This window comes from Mastigoproctus giganteus, chromosome 9 (genome assembly GCF_048544385.1).
Source record: "Mastigoproctus giganteus isolate SK-2022 chromosome 9, ASM4854438v1, whole genome shotgun sequence".
In the NCBI taxonomy this organism is placed as follows: domain Eukaryota; kingdom Metazoa; phylum Arthropoda; class Arachnida; order Uropygi; family Thelyphonidae; genus Mastigoproctus; species Mastigoproctus giganteus.
The window spans coordinates 126,440,279-126,458,330 of NC_143583.1; the positions used below are offsets into that span (position 1 = coordinate 126,440,279).

At 37.2% G+C, this 18,052-nt stretch overlaps 1 protein-coding gene across 2 annotated transcripts in view; it reads left to right on the forward strand.

Moving 5' to 3' along the window:
• Positions 1 to 18,052, forward strand: part of LOC150080706 (sodium/potassium/calcium exchanger Nckx30C-like) — a 199,647-nt gene that overhangs the window by 6,040 nt on the left and 175,555 nt on the right. The window contains exon 1 of one of the 2 annotated variants that reach the window (XM_090381026.1): positions 2,138 to 2,243. The exons of the other annotated variant lie outside the window; for it this stretch is intronic. The gene's annotated coding sequence lies outside the window, so the exon portion shown is untranslated. Of the gene's footprint in view, positions 1 to 2,137; positions 2,244 to 18,052 lie in introns of those variants that run through there. 2 annotated transcript variants of the gene reach the window in all.

Sequence of the window (18,052 nt, forward strand, 5' to 3'; positions counted from 1 at the left end):
TTAATTAAGTTTGGCAGCTACAGAGATAACTGGACCACTAGAACTATCTGAGCAGGCCGAGTCCTGAACTGTGAAATATCACAAAATTTTAAAATAATCAGAAAAGAGAAGAAATATAGACCATGAATTCCAAACTCTTGATGTTGATGCTCAGATATGTTGATGGTATTTTGCTAAGTGACCCAAATAAGCGCCGAAGCTACTTATTTGATCCAACCCATGCTACGTTTATATCTTCCATGTTAAGCAGACTTTCCAACGAGTGCAAATTTATATTTGTTTTCCAATTAATCTTATTCTTGCTATGCCTGAAGAATTCTGTTCATCATTTGCTTATATTTAAAGTCTGCAGAATATTCGGCTTTCAGACAAATCACTTTAACCCTTTCTCGAAATGAAGGCATATCTATTTTATAAGACATACCTTCATTTCTTTTCTCATTTTAAATGCGAATAAGTTCGAGCAACAGAGTGCTAGAGACACGAAATTTAAAAGTAACATTCTTCATTCTCTGAATAGTGTCGTCATCTGCCCATAACCTTAAACTACGATATCGCGTGAGCAGTCCAAACAGTAAATGAAGATGGCGGTCAGCTTGGGGATGAGTTCGTTCATACCAGAACATTACCTCAAAACAGAGTCGTTTAAAACCTCAAGGTATGTGCAGGGAGACTATGAATGTTGTGAATCATATTGGCTTCTCGACTGTTGTGACTGAGGAAGGTTTAGCACGTATAAGAAGAGCCTTGGAGCGAGTCCATTTTTTTTTATGATAAATTAAGTAATGTCGGAGAACGAAGAGTATTATTACTTGTAAATCTGATGGCTCTACCACTCTTTTAGTCTAAGTGATTTGCATTTTATGAGTTCTCATATAAAGTGATCGCCCTGTACATTATGTTACTGAATATCCGGTGTAATATTTACTCTTTTTAGAATTTAGTGACACAAAATACATTGCAGTCGGGGATGTCTTCAATATCTGGAAACTGTGTCATTTCATTTCTTCAATTAATACTCTTTTTTGTTTTTTCTTTTTGAGCAAAAAGGTTATTTTTTGGAAACTCTCGCCCCTGCCCTCGAAAGGATTTCTTGTTTCTCTTTTAATGGAATGATTTCCTTATCCTCCTTCTGGTATAATAACATTATGCTTCATTATACCTCTTTGTCTGCCCCTAGTAAATTTAACCTAAACTTGAAGCATAAATACTCGTTCTTAAGCTTTATTCAGGGCAGATCTGATATGATCGGTCCTGATTTGTCCCATATGTCTATCTCTGGCAGACTGTTCCTAGTATTATTATCTATATGCCTGTTGGAGTATTATCATCAAAAGATGCCGCAGATGTGGAGATGCCTGGGCTTAAGTAAAAGGGGAAGGAAGACCGAGAAGGTAGCAGGGGCCAATCTAGTGATCCCGTTAATTTTTTTGAACCTGGTTCCACCGAAGTCAATTAATTTAAAATATTAACAGTTTGCATATTCAGATTTTTCTCCCTTTTACTCATTGAACTTTATTACTTTTCGGGATAAAAATAAGTACCATGAGCTTTGAGGATAGTTCTATATCCACAAAAAAAAATCAAAAGTTCAAATGCCAAAGCTAGGGGTGTTTTTTATACATCATAAATAATTTCAATGAATAGAGGAGGGATAAAGCTAAATGCCTGCACTCTGACATTTTAAATTAATTTCTCTTCTCCCTGTCGAGCTGAGAAAATTCACAATCCGTTGATGAAAGAAAATTGACAACAGACGGAATCATTAGAAAAACCATTATGGTTAAAGGTGTCATTTTCTTCCTTCCGGTTATTGGTTTTGTTTTAGCAGTTCAGTATAACCTTGTTGTCCTGACAACCACCTTTTCACACGTTAATGGGTACGTGGCATGATGACCGACGGGGGTAATTATGGTGCCCTTGAAATTACTACACTCCATTGCTCCACATCAAAGGCAAACGTATAATCAACAGACCTCTTTGCAATTCCCAGTCCGCTAGGATAGAAAGTGGCGCTTCGAACAGGACTTCGTGTTTTTTTTCTCTTTTTAGTGATGTAAACCGTTGCCATGACAATATCGACTTCACAACAGGACACAGAGCTTCGCGCTTATTCCTCCCCTTTCTATGAACAGCCAGGAGTGGATAGCTATCTTAAAGGAAGTCTACTTATGCAACAGGTGTCAGAGATTTACGGGGTATCATAACATCCCTTTCTAAGAACACAACTGGATTCGGTGAAGGTAAGATTTTATAGTGTTCTCTCACCTGTCATGCTCAAATATACGCGTAAAGGTCGCACTATTGATGAGCAGATTACATGCAAGTAATCTTTCCTTCAGGTGCTCTCTGTTTCCTGTGTGTGGGCGCGCGTGTGCATGAGAAATTTTGTCTGTGCTGTCACCGATAATACTTTTATCACATTCATGATATGAAGGTGATTCTGAAATTATCCGTTACAGATTTTTGAATTCTCATTCATCGTTAGTTCACCACCAGATAAACCTAATTAATCATAAAATAATTGATTACATAGTCTTGATAAAGGTGTTCTAACCACGTGGATTACAGCTTGGTATAGTTGTTGTTGATCGGTTTAACGACACAAAGGCTACTAAGGCCAAATTCTGTCTGTTCATCGCTTGGTATAGCACTTTGGTGAATGGTGTGTGGTGTTACTGTATGCTAGGGACAATTATATTAACAAATTTCAACTAAATAACATTTCTCTTGCAAACATAACGTCACGATACGAGAATACTGCAAGTTTCGCAATTGACTGAACGATATCCGGTACAACGGCGTAAAAATATCACCAGAAAGCTTCACTTCTTAAACACTCCACACACCAAATTAAATATCAAGTCGGTTTTCATTGAACTAGCATTAGTAAAGGCACATGGTGCAAGAAAGCAAGCTTATACAGCATCAGCCAAAAAAAAATTCCCATTTCACCCATCCATTCACTCTAAACGTTTATCCAGTTCTTCCTCGAATTTTTTTAAGCTATCAACTTCCACAATTACAGATGGAACTTTTGTTCTAGCAACCAATTAACAGCTGGCTAAATGCAAATTTCAGCACATCTATTCTACAACTGTCTTTCCTCGATTTGAATCTATGCCCCCTCAGGTTCGTAATCTGAGCAAGAGGAAGAATCCCATCAGAATTGAGCCTGCTCAAACCATTCAAGGCCTTATACACCTCAATCAGATCACCTCGTACGTGCCTAGTCTCTATTTGCAGACCTTAAGCCTTTCTTTGTAAGAGAACCTCTTCTTTCACCTCACCAGGTCTTGTTGCCCTTCTCTGTACTCGTTCTAGCAGCTCTACATCCTCCTAAAATGAGGCTTCCACACCTATATGCAGCACTTATGGAGTGGTCTGACCATTTCCTTATACAAAAGGATAATCACTTCCTTTTCCCTATTAGCAAAATTCCTGTATATCATTGACATTACCCCCTGAGCTTCTCTGGCAGCCTATCTGCACTGCTCAGAAAACTTATATCTGACTGCACAATTACATTCCAAGTCTTTTTCATTCTCTACCACCCCGAGTGTATTACCACACAGTTGGTTCATTTCTCTGGGGTTATTGCTATATAGTATAGTGTTTTATGAAAGGCGCCACCGGTGGTTTCCCACATCTGCGCCATGGTACTTTGTGAAGAATTACAGAATCTCTGTAAAAGCCAGAAAAAGTGTAATGTCTGGTTTCTGTCAGAGTAGTGTTATGTTTTGTTGCTTTGTGTCTCTGGCTGCTTGGCCGCAGAGCCCCTAGTGGGACCCCACGTTGTCCGCCATCACCACTGGGAGGTGAGCCAGGCTGCTCATCATACTCTAGCTGCCCTTAGCCAGGGTTGCCTGAGCTTCCTGACGGAGACCAAGTTAAAAAAAAAAAACACAGAACGCGGGTACAGGTTAGAAGGGACAGAAATAGGGAAAAGGAGGGCGGACTGAAAGTTGAGGAGGAGTCCGCTCTTTGCGAGGCGAAAATAGGGGTCTGGGAGTGGGAGTTAAAGTTGCAGGGGACAGGTGCCCCTGCACGATCACCAGAGGCCAGTGGACTCTGTATCCCGCACTCAGAGAGTGCCAGCAATCCCGCACTTGTACAGTCCTAGCAATATCCAACCCTTGTGGATTGGGGTCTAAATCCTGCACTCAGGAGTTCTCCAGAGTGCCACAAATCCATCACCAGAACGGTGCCAACTGATCCTACCCTACAAGGGGTTTGCAGCAGTATCCCGCACTCTGAGTGCCAGCCGTGTTCCTACTCTTAAAGGATTAGCAAGTTATCAGGGCAGTGTCCTCTAGCAGGTAAGGAGCTAACCCACGCCTGTCTGATTCAGGCCTTGAGCAGCATAATCCAACGTTGTTCTCGTTTCAGCAATATTTGCTCGCCTCAGTGCGAAGATTTCCTACGCATAAACTGTTAGTGCCTTGTACGTATTTTCATCAAGCAGCAGATAGACTCCTGATTACGTGGATTCCTTTGAAATGCGGTAACGAATTTGAGTCTACTGTTGTCATAGGCAGGCCACTCATACATGAGATATCCCCAGGACTCTTCTTCTCCACAATGGCACCGTGTGTCTCTTTCAATCCCCATAGCCATAAGTTTCTGACGGAAACGGCCGTGTCCAGTGATGATAAACGTCACGTCATGTGCAGACCAGGTGGGAACCAGAGAGGGGGCTCTGGGTGAGTTTTGTTTATAGTTGGGAGATATCGCCTCGTGATGTTTCCTTTCTGCGTGGTTTGCCAGCTCTGTTGGCATATCGCTTGGAGGCGTTGGGTGATTCTCCTTTTCTCTATCTTGGGGTCATTTTAAAAGATCCAGCTGGAGATTTACTATTTCGACTGGTGTTCCTTTCCTAAGGTGGTAGAATAGGCCTCGCCTGACTTCTAGAAAGAGTGGCTGACATCCTGTTAGAACTTGCAAGGTAGTGGTGCTGACAGTGCGGCACGCCCTGCTAATTGATAGCAGCATGAACCTTTGAATTATATCCTGCTTCCGTTTGTTTGTTGCTAGTGTAGCTTGTCTGTACCAGGTGGAGGCACCGTAGAAAATTATTGGGACATAGCGGCATACCTCCGGATTTTGGTGGCTAGATATTTCAGGTGGTTATGGAAAGTAAGACCCGAGTCAATGTAAATATCTAAGTATTTAACTTCTGTGTACAGTCGGATGGGAGTGAAGTTTAATTTCATTGTGCGTGGTCTTCTAATTTGAAGTTTGCCCTTGAGGAGAATGGATTTTGTTTTTTCTGTAGAGATGGTAAGGTTGTGCAGGGCTGCCCAGTTCTGGAGCTTCACAAGCGCTCCATTTGCAATAGTTTTCAAGGACGCCCTACTGTCCGCGCGCACCAGCAGGACAAGGTCGTCTGCGAAGTTCCAGGAACTCAACCAGGACAATAGACTAGAGGAACAGGCCAAGTACAGAGTCCTGCGGACAGGACCGGTGGATGAATCTGGTAACTGTCTAATATTTGTTAGTAACTCGCAGTTTTCTGTTGGTTAAGTAAGATTTCAAACTGTTACATAGGTTTGTAGAAACATTTGATTGCCGAAGTCTCCGAAGTACGCTGGGTGACCACAGGCGGTCGAAAGCGCCAGTAAAGTTCACCAATATAGCAAGAGAGTATTTGAAGGCTGAGTGCGTTGCTTGGGTGATTAAATTGTTGATAACGTCTTCAGTGCTCCAGACTGTTTTAAAGCCATATTGTTTACCTGAGGAGAGTTGGTGTTCCTCGTAACATGCAGAAAGTCGAAACAACAAGAGTAGACGCTCCAGTAGTTTGGCCATCACCGAGAGTGAAAAAAATTATGATATTAGGGTCCCTTGTAAATGATTACATCTACCATATTTATTTTGTCTGTAAATTGCGTGTGTTCGCTGGTCGAATTGCCTGTTTGCTGGACGAAAAAACCCCAGTTTCTGGGGAGAAAAATCTTGCTATCTACACTTGAAACCGACTAACTCAGCGACGGAGTGAAAAAAGCCCATTAAAGTTCCTCGCGTCATCGACGGGATTCGAATCCGAGCCTTTTCCACCCGGTGTGGAGAGGACGGTGACGATACCACTGTGCTACACGCGCAGACAATCACAGAAAGTAAGGCAATTGGACGATATGAGGCTGGGTTCTGTTGTGACTTGTCCGGGTTTCTCAGAATTAGTTTTAAGGTTGCAATCTTCCATGATGCTGGGAAGGTGCCCTCTGCCAGGCACTTAAGAAGTATAGCTGGGCAGGCCTCAGCGATTATTTTGAGAACTTCCACCTCCAGCAGGTCTGCACCTGGTGTTTTTCCATCTTTCTTCTTGTTAATTGCCAGGTCCATCTCCAAACCGGTGAACGGGGGCTCCACGGTTGCTGTGTGGTATTCTAAAATCTGTTGCTGTTGCCTCAAGGGTGCCTCTTCACAGGGTAGATTGTATCAAGAATGTTATTAATAGTATCCTCCCAGGTATAGGTGGAAGTACCATCTATTTTCAGTGTTGTGTCAAGTACCTCAACACGCGGTAATTTATTATTTACAATTTTGAAACGATGCCCCAGGGGTTCTCATTCCCGGAGGTAGATACAAGAGTTTGCCACGATTGCTTTTTGCTTCTGCAAATTTCTTTAGTATATTCATTCCTGACTGTGCGGCAAACTTCCCTGGCTGCCGTAATCTCTTGGGAGGGCATCGTCGCCCTTGCCCGCTCTAACATTTTCCTAGCTTGGTGGACACTTCTTCTTAGGTCGCGTAGCTGGTGGTTCTACCAAGGGACAGCATACCTGTAGGGCCTTCTGCGTGGAACGGAAATGTCGCAGGCGCTTCTGATAGTAGCGGTAATGCTTTTCACACAGTCATCCGGAGTTAGTGTGCCAGGGAGTGGAATATCTTCAGGGAGTCTCGTTGATAGTTCAGTACGAAAGCGCTGCCAGTCAGCCTTCTTGATATTATAACATATCACATCTCTGGGGAATGGAGGGGTACGTTCCACAGAGCGAACCAGGGAGAATGATATCGCTCTGTGGTCCGATTTAGTCCAGGATTTCTGAACAGTCCATCTTGCGAGCTTGCCAACAATATTTGGAGTCGCAACTGTAACGTCAATGTTGCTCTCCCAGAGAGGACCACTATAGGTGTCGAAATGGCCAGGGCGGTTTATAACTTGAAGCCCTGTTGTGAGGAAGAAATTTTCGAGTCTTGCACCGTTCCTTTGGGCAGGCGTGTGACTGTGCCAAAGCGAAGATCGGCAGTTTGCGTCCATGGCTAGCAGCAACCGCCCGCCTGAAAGAAGTTGAAGAGCTGTCCGAATAGTTGAGATTTCTGGGGCAATATCTTCTCCAGAATGGGTATATAAGGACAATAAGAAGAGTGCGCCCAGCGGAGTTATAATTTGTGCGCAGGCACTGTTTGCAGAAAATAGTGGTGTTATCTTGGTTGTAGTAAAATCCGGATTAGTGACAATTATTGCAGCCTAAGGGTTCTCTATTGTGCAATAAACTGTTTTGTATGGTGCAGGATACCCTGTAGCCACTCCCGAGCGGACATAGGATTCTTGAAGTAGGACTATATCTATTTGATTTTCCTCTATTTTTACTTTTAGCTGGTCGGCTACCCCCACCCCCAGCTCTCTGCGCATTTTGTTGGGTGATTTTTATTTCTTTGTAGTTATTGGTTAAAGGGGCTCTATTATCCATTGATTCTCATTTGGTACAGACTTTTAGCTTTTAGGTATACTGGAGTTTCCATCCCTGATTGAGTGCTGGTGGGTGCCTTGCCGCCTTTTAGTTGGCACAGGTTAGTGGTTGATCTTTTGCTGGGCAGTCCCTGTATCCATGCCCTTTTTGGGCACAGTGGCCACACGTCGACTCTCACTAGTTGCACATGTGCGAAGTGTGGCCAAAGCGGAGACATTTATAGCATTTGGGGACAGGAATGTGTTCTCTAAATCTGTGGCTTCCTCAGCCAATGAAAATACGGCTCTGCATTCCTAGGATTTTCCACGCTCTTGTAGAGAGAGAGATAGATTACCCAGTTTACGTTATAATGAGTTTTTGATTTAGTCTTATATTTCGGAGTGACGTCGTCTTCATCTGCGTTTTCATGCAGGTGCAGGCTGAGGTTTTTACTGTAAGTTTCTTCTGGGGTTACTGCTACCCACAAGCAGTACTTTTCTTTTATCAATGTTAAACTTCAGTTGCCACTTCTCAGCCCGGCCTTATACCTTTAGTTGGTAATGCACCAATAAAATCAAATCTCAGCCCATCTGCCCAATTTTTCCAGATCATGTTGCAGTAGCGTACTGTTATTAACAACCCTTTCGACATTCGTATCGTCTGCAAATTTGGACATTAAGCCTGATATACCTTCATCAATATCATTGATAAATACAGAAAACACAATGTGCCTAACACCGAACCCTGTGGTGCTCCACTAATAAAATTAGTCCACGAAGAGCAGTGTGCATTGATTACAACCCTGTCTTTCCCCACTCAATCATCCCTTTATCCCTAGCAGCAGCTTGCCCTTAATGCCAGTAAAGGCAAGCTGCTGATCCAATTTGTACAGTAGCCTTTCATGTGCAACAGTGTCAAAAGCTCTCCTGAAATCCAAATATATCATATCAAAATTATTTTTTACATCCAGTTCCTTTGATCACTAGGATAGGATCGATTCCCACAATCATCGAGAATGAACGGTTCCAGCGAAGGTTACGACTTCTAAAGAGGAATTCGCAACCTCCCAACCTTCGCTGGAACAGCTCTCTCTCTCTCTCTCTCTCTCTCTCTCTCTCTCTCTCTCTCTCTCTCTCTCTCTCTCTCTCTCTCTCTCTTATTAAGAAGCATCTCGAAACTGGAGGAAAATCATTCAATTCCAACAATTCATTACACTCTTCGCTGGTTGGGATATGTAACAGCGAATGCACAAGTCAATACTCCAGACTAATCTAACATCACAGGAATTTGTGACTTGTAAAGTGCTACGGAGGTTTGCAATTGATGCACCCCTCGGGAAACTCGAATTTTTCGTTCAGTAAACAAGCAAATCGACCATAGAATTCACATAATTTGCAGACACAATATATTGACGCCTTATTGTCTTAGTTAGTTTATCGCTTAACACACTCATACAAAACGATGGACCCAGCATACATTTTTCAACACAGCCAGATGTATTGGCGGTATCATGGTCTGAAGAATGTCAGGCAGCTTTGGTCTACCTGAACACTGTTACGGATAGTTGGTTTCTATATATATATATATATATATATAATAATATAAAATAAAAATATATAAAAATAAAATAAAAATATAGATGGAGAAGTTATTAAACACAAAATGCCGAGCCTAGTTGAAGAAAAAAGAGAAAAAGAATGTTAAGATCCTATAAAAAAAAAAAAAAAAAAAAAAAAAAAAATTAATTATTAAGTAGAATTAAATCCGAATTAATGCCGAATTAACAGGCCAATTATATGTACAAAAGCTGAAAGAAAAAGAGGGGAGGGTGATAGAGATAAAAATTATAAAATAAAAATTATAAAATAAAAATTATAAAATAAAAATTAAAAATTGGTACATAGATCAGGTATTTCATCAGGGGGCTACACCTGATCATGTACCAAACACTGTGTTTCTATGCAAACTCATGTTGATGGAGAAGCTGAAGAAATGAAAAGGAAATAAAAAGGAAATAAAAAATATCAAATTTTTTTTTTTTTTTTTTTTTTTTAAATTTTTTATAAAAATTTTTTATAGCTCCAGAAACATGAGTGAGGTAGCCCCAACGCAGTGTATTTAGATTAATAAATTAAGTAACGTAGTGTATTTGGAAATAAATTGAATAACGCAACCGCAGTGTATTTAGATTAATAAATTAAGAAAATTGAGTAACGCAGTGTATTTGGAAATAAATTGAGTCGATAGTATGTAAGAACGCCAGTTTAAATCGAAAGTATGTAATAAATAAATAAATAACAAGGTAGCGGTATAGAAAAAGGAAGCAATGCAAGGTAGGGGAGGGAAAAGAAGTTAAAAATACAGAGGCGAAGATAGTGAGAAAGAGGAAAGTGAGAATGTCCGAATCACCCTCGTATTACACTAATAGTTCAACGGACGGAAAAATGAAGAGTAGAAAGTAGAAAGATGTAAAGAGAAGGAAAAGAGTTTAAAGGATACTAGGCAAGCTGGGGGTGTAAGTACCCAACCTCATAGAGAGGGCCTTGGCTGTGAGAGTGTTAGTAGAAGTGGAAATTAATACCGCTAGCTTGTATTGTATATTTTACGAAATAAAATAAAATAAAAATATGAACAGGAGGAAAATTAAATACATACGATAACTGGCAGAAACAAGTTGAGTGAAATATAATTAAGAAATGACAATAAAATATGCAATCATGATTAATAAGGTACAATTATGTGAATATGATTAATAAGAATGGAATGCAAACAGAGGGAAAACTATGACAACGATGGTGGAGTTGCTCAGAAGAGAAGAACTATGGGAGCCCTCTGTGGTCAAAATAAAATAGAGAAAATAAAAGATTGGACATAAATAATTATTGATATTAAATTACGAAAATGAAAAGAAAACTTAGGAAGTGAAAGAACACGAACATCGTTCTAATAGAAGTTATAATAGAAGTCATTATGTGTGATCACTTTCCAAGTGGTGGAAATACCACCATTCAAATGTACAACTATACAACTATACAAGTATCGAATTAACCCTAATCAAGGTGGAACATGGTGAAACCGAATTTTTCTTTAATGTAATCAGAGAGAATTTTTATAATAAAATTTAAGAAATTAATAGGAATGTCATTATTGCGAAGTTTGGTATAAAGATCATTTAATGCACCAGCGAAAAGTGATTGATTGCTACTAATATTAGCTAAACGGATAATCTGTGTGCAGATAATATTTTTATGAACCTTAATCGAAATGTTCGAGTTCCAATTTGTTAAATAGATAATATTAAAATTAAATTCGCTTCTTTTGTCAAATAGTTCCAAATTATGACGAAGAGGAGGACTATTTAAAGTAATACTTAAATCCAAAAAATTTGCATGTTGGTTGCCAAAGTTTTCTTTATTGAGAGTGAGTTCAGTTGGATATATAGATTTAGCAATATTTTCAAAATGAATGTTGAGAATAAGAATGTCATCAACATAGCGGAATGCATAAAAATTAAGGTTCGGGTTGTTATCAATAAATAGATGTTTGTAATAATGGAGAAATAGATTAGATACTATGCTAGAAATTTGTGAACCCATGGGAACTCCTATGGATTGTTTATAAGCATATCTACCATCATAGATATAATTGTTTAGGATACAGAGGTTGATGTAGTTATTCCAAGTGACCTCATCTGTTGATATAACGTTTTTGTATTTGAGGAACAATTGATGAAGTACATTAACAATCAGGTGATGCGGTAAGGAGGTAAATAAGTTGGTGAAGTCATATGTTTCAATACTAAATATGCTGGAATATGCATTGGAATTAAAAATTTTAATGATACTGTGGTTGTTGTTAATGATCCAGGTGGTAGGGATATTAATAAGGATAGTAGTTAACAATTTGAAAAATTGTTTACCTGGATGATAACAGCCACTTTTTTTGGCACTAGTGATGAATCTGAAGCTAACTGGATGTTTATGGAATTTGGCTATCATATACAAGAAAGGCAAAGTAGAATTGCGAATTTTGGTATGCAATTTTTTATGCAAAGCTATAATTTTTTTGATGATGGTATTAATGCCGAGATTACAGCGTAAAAAGGTGGAACTACTTTCTACTTCCTTTTTGAGGGTGGTGTAATAAAATTGCTTGCAGAAGATAGCAAAGTTATTAGAAGCCTTATCTACCGGAGTGATGATAAATTTTTGTTGTAAATCTGAGATGGCTTTTTTCAGGTTAAAATATTTGGTATGTGAATTATTATAAAGGTAGTAAGTTTTAGAAATAATTTTTTTAATGTCTTGAAATGTGACATTTATCCAATTATAGAAAGCTTCGTGGGGTATTGTATATTTATATGCTAACTTGTTGCAAAAATTCAAGATATTCAGATAAATATCTTTATATATATTATTGAGGTTGGCCTTATGGACTGGTCTGAATTTAAAACCTTTTTCCATAGCGGACTTTAGTGGAATGTTGTTAATAATGTCCAGGTTACCAGTAATAATATGTTTATGATGTTGATCAACGTAAGGAGCATATATGGGATCATCACAGTGACATGGAAGATCTAAAGCTTGTAAGTTGCCTAAATTAGTAGCTAGAGTTTTATAATTACAGATTTTGAGTCCAATAGGAGATTCATAGTTGAAGCAGTGATGGATCTTGAACTTGAAATGATTATAAAATGGGAGAATATTATTACGATTATTAAGTAAATAATGCCAAGGAATTTTATCGAACCAACTATGAGTAAATTTAATAGTACAGTATTCATTACTGTATGTAGTAATGCGACCTAGTCTAAAGAGAGAGATGTCTAAAATAATATGCTTAAGTTGAATATTTTTACATTTAAAATTGCTAATAAATAAAGTTAATGCTTTAAGTATAGAGTTTTTGATATTAAAGAGAAAAAGAGAAATGTTGTGTACATCAAGAATGGTATTGTCCCAGGAGCTAATAATATTACGAAAATTGTGCCAAATATGCCTATGATGACGATTTGATTTATTTCCACGTTTGTATCTACGCTTATTGTTACTGAAGAAATGACTAAGATGGAATAAATTGTAAATGCAGTGGCTGGTGTTTAAACAACCATTGCTTAAAAGAGTTTTGTTAAAAAATCTATTGTTTAGGCCGTAGGGATATAAAGATTTATAAGTGCACATAAATAGATTCTCATAATAATCACGAAGAACGTTGTCATTGATAATGGCAAGTATTTTAATTTTAACGTTGTTGAAGCCATGGTGGTGAAAATGGAAAAGTTCTATTTCAGTATCTAAAATGTTATCAAGTAAAAGATTTTTACTTTTGGATCTGTGCCCATTGATTCTGATATTAAGAGAATTTGTGGTTTGGCCTACGTATTTAACATTGCAAATATTGCATGTGAGCAAATATATGACATTTTTAGTTTTACAAAAAGGAGGATAAGTAGAGTTAGATTTGGATTCGGAGTTATCCATCATGGGACAAGTGAGACATCGTTTATCTAAACATTTTTGAAAAAATAAATTTTGGTTTAAAATATGTGTAATGTACTCAGGTTGGTTAGGGTTAAGGGAACGATTCTCCTGTTTAATATTTAACACTACATCCTCAGGAGTGGGATGTAGCGCAACACGTTTTCTAGCTGAACTAGGGGCAACACAGTGCTGACTCGCCGTATTGTTTAAAGAGACGTAGTGCATGACAAGTGGGGTAAAAATTAAATAGGGCAAATTGTGTTAGCAACGAATCCATCTAAAGGGAAGGAGTGGGGGTTGCATTTAAAAGTAGCCACGCGCAAAGCTGCAGATAGCTAAAATTAAATGAAATACATGAAATATGAAAACAAAGATGTGGAAAAACAGGAAAAATAAGGAAAAACAGTACGTGTACCTGAATGCGCAAAGCAGCAAAACAGGATACATGTATATAAATAATATAAAATAAAAATATATAAAAATAAAATAAAAATATAGATGGAGAAGTTATTAAACACAAAATGCCGAGCCTAGTTGAAGAAAAAAGAGAAAAAGAATGTTAAGATCCTATAAAAAAAAAAAAAAAAAAAAAAAATTAATTATTAAGTAGAATTAAATCCGAATTAATGCCGAATTAACAGGCCAATTATATGTACAAAAGCTGAAAGAAAAAGAGGGGAGGGTGATAGAGATAAAAATTATAAAATAAAAATTATAAAATAAAAATTATAAAATAAAAATTAAAAATTGGTACATAGATCAGGTATTTCATCAGGGGGCTACACCTGATCATGTACCAAACACTGTGTTTCTATGCAAACTCATGTTGATGGAGAAGCTGAAGAAATGAAAAGGAAATAAAAAGGAAATAAAAAATATCAAATTTTTTTTTTTTTTTTTTTTAAATTTTTTATAAAAATTTTTTATAGCTCCAGAAACATGAGTGAGGTAGCCCCAACGCAGTGTATTTAGATTAATAAATTAAGTAACGTAGTGTATTTGGAAATAAATTGAATAACGCAACCGCAGTGTATTTAGATTAATAAATTAAGAAAATTGAGTAACGCAGTGTATTTGGAAATAAATTGAGTCGATAGTATGTAAGAACGCCAGTTTAAATCGAAAGTATGTAATAAATAAATAAATAACAAGGTAGCGGTATAGAAAAAGGAAGCAATGCAAGGTAGGGGAGGGAAAAGAAGTTAAAAATACAGAGGCGAAGATAGTGAGAAAGAGGAAAGTGAGAATGTCCGAATCACCCTCGTATTACACTAATAGTTCAACGGACGGAAAAACGAAGAGTAGAAAGTAGAAAGATGTAAAGAGAAGGAAAAGAGTTTAAAGGATACTAGGCAAGCTGGGGGTGTAAGTACCCAACCTCATAGAGAGGTTGGGTACTTACACCAACCTCTCTATGAGGTTGGTACTTACACCCCCAGCTTGCCTAGTATCCTTTAAACTCTTTTCCTTCTCTTTACATCTTTCTACTTTCTACTCTTCGTTTTTCCGTCCGTTGAACTATTAGTGTAATACGAGGGTGATTCGGACATTCTCACTTTCCTCTTTCTCACTATCTTCGCCTCTGTATTTTTAACTTCTTTTCCCTCCCCTACCTTGCATTGCTTCCTTTTTCTATACCGCTACCTTGTTATTTATTTATTTATTACATACTTTCGATTTAAACTGGCGTTCTTACATACTATCGACTCAATTTATTTCCAAATACACTGCGTTACTCAATTTTCTTAATTTATTAATCTAAATACACTGCGGTTGCGTTATTCAATTTATTTCCAAATACACTACGTTACTTAATTTATTAATCTAAATACACTGCGTTGGGGCTACCTCACTCATGTTTCTGGAGCTATACAAAATTTTTATAAAAAATTTAAAAAAAAAAAAAAAAAAAAATTTGATATTTTTTATTTCCTTTTTATTTCCTTTTCATTTCTTCAGCTTCTCCATCAACATGAGTTTGCATAGAAACACAGTGTTTGGTACATGATCAGGTGTAGCCCCCTGATGAAATACCTGATCTATGTACCAATTTTTAATTTTTATTTTATAATTTTTATTTTATAATTTTTATTTTATAATTTTTATCTCTATCACCCTCCCCTCTTTTTCTTTCAGCTTTTGTACATATAATTGGCCTGTTAATTCGGCATTAATTCGGATTTAATTCTACTTAATAATTAATTTTTTTTTTTTTTTTTTTTTTTTTTTTATAGGATCTTAACATTCTTTTTCTCTTTTTTCTTCAACTAGGCTCGGCATTTTGTGTTTAATAACTTCTCCATCTATATTTTTATTTTATTTTTATATATTTTTATTTTATATTATTTATATACATGTATCCTGTTTTGCTGCTTTGCGCATTCAGGTACACGTACTGTTTTTCCTTATTTTTCCTGTTTTTCCACATCTTTGTTTTCATATTTCATATATATATATATATATATATATATATATATATATATATATATATAGTATAATATTTATTGCATGCATATACAATATATGCATGCAGTACATGGATAATAATAATATCCAGTCATGGTAGAATGCTAGAGGTTTGTAACACTTTTTCTGGCAATTGAAATCTTATAAATAATTAATGAAACGGGAGTGTATGCAAGTAAAAGCCAGAAAACTAGTTGCGATAGAGTAGATATGGAATAGCTGTGGTGCTTAACCTTGGAGAAGATCTCTTTGACGCAAATCCCTTATTGGAGTGGTTGGGGTTGCTATGACACCAGTATCTTTCGAGGATTTAGCCGGAATCAACACGGGATAAGTTGGTACATTTCTTGGAGGATGTTAGTTTCATAGGTCTTACCAATGCAGGTTTCACTGTCAATTTATAGTATATCAAAAAGCTGATTTTATTGGTGGGAAACGTTCTATATAAATGTCTAAGCTGTTAAAGATTGAGTAAATCTAAACCACTCTAAGCCTGGCCTCTGTTGTGAAAGAGTATAAGGATTAAGGATATGTCCTGTGAGTCTGTTTTGGAAATGAGGTTTAGTTTACGGTATTGGATTTTCTGAAAATGAGCTTCTGTGGTATTTCTAGTTGGAACAGGCATAATGGGTCTCTTTTGAGATGGTAAGTGCTTGCTTCAGTGCGTTGTTTAACCAACGTACTAGGCAGTATTCGGTGTTAAGGAAGTTGCTGATGTGAGTTGGCGGAGCTGAATGACCAGATTCAATGTTCTTGTCGTTCTCCAATGGAAATAGCATCTTTCACAAAGACGGCGTTTTGTCAGACCTGAGTAGACAAATTCATATAACATTCAGAATGTTATATTTCTCAGGTTGGCGTGATAACTGCCCAACCTGAGAAACTGATCACATGCGTGGATGAAGCTGAACGCATTGTAGGTTGTACGAATTCTCCATAAGCCATTATGTCGTAATGTAGGATGCTCCACGGCAGAATGATAAGTCGTATCTTTGTATGTATTTCACAACCTCGTGAAATCTATGCCACACAGTGGTTAAGATTTTTTCAGGGGCCGGGAAGACCCAATATTAAGATTGGACGTAACAAACAGATTCCAAACAGCCTTTACTGTTTGGATTCTGTTTACTATCAGGAGAGAATAACCCTCTCTCTCTCTGCCCTCGGGGTTATTCTCTCTTGATCCATTATTATAACCGGAATAGTAAAATGAAATATGTCAACTTTATAAGTTTAGTTTTAAATTTACAAATAGTGAGGCGTATTTTGTCACCTTTATCAATTCTATAAAACAAAATTCCGTAAATTTAAATCTAACGCACTAAATTCATAAAAATTCAATAAATATTAAATTATTCATATTTTAATAAATCTTGATAGTCGAAACATCGTGCGTCATTGAGTGAAATTTAATACTGTAAAATATTTAGTTTGTTTCTTTTAGTAATAGCAAAATAAAAGAAATATACTAAACATCTTAGCGTATTGAACAATCTGAAAATTAGAATACTGATTTATAATGTATTAACTTTAGGGTGGCCCTGGAGAGCCCTTCTAAGAACTATCCTGACAAGCTTTGAGAGCTGTTTGATCGATAATAAAGAAACTATTTTTTTTTTCCTTCATTATTTATTTCACTTGTTCTAAACCAGGAAATTTAACTTCGAAAGAAAGTCAATATCTCTGATACATGTTTCTATAAAACACGAACCTGGGAAAGTTTTAAATTTTTTTATTATTTTTTTTCTTTTGGATCCTTTTTCAAAACTCAGCCCCCAAAGGAAGTTTGCTGGAATCTATATTGTGCCAATCACATCTCGCCCCCCCCTTCAACATCACGGACCCTTCATGAAATGACTGTTTGACCCGCCTTCTCTAAATAGCTTTCTTTAAAGTCAGTATGTCCATTTTTGCCTCAGTTTGGCTATCGTAAACCCACCATATCTACTCTCATTTTGCTTACCTCAAAACTTTTCCACACTTGGGTATTTGCTTTAGTTTTAACCCGGAACCTTTTGCTGATACGGGCATGTGTGAAAAAGGCGAAACCCATCACGCCACTCTTTCGAAGAGTTCCACTTGCCTTGCTGAATATAAAGACAGGTATTTTATAGCTTTATTTTTAGCGTTCTCGTTCCGCTTAACCCGGTTTAGTTCAACCTTCCCTTAACTGCAAACAGGCATTACTTCTTGTCCCATTCCACATAGACATCCTGATATACACATATATCCTTACTTTGGAATCCATTTTTCTCGTAATTTCCAAACTACACAGTACACTTCTGTCAAATCCTTGATCTTTACTTCTGTATGCAACAAGTTATGATAGCAATAAATGTTATTATATAATGAAGATCTTTTCTTTTTGATTAGGTCTCGTTCACAGACTATAGAACTCTTGTAGTAACTTGGATTGATTAAGTTTGGGAAGAA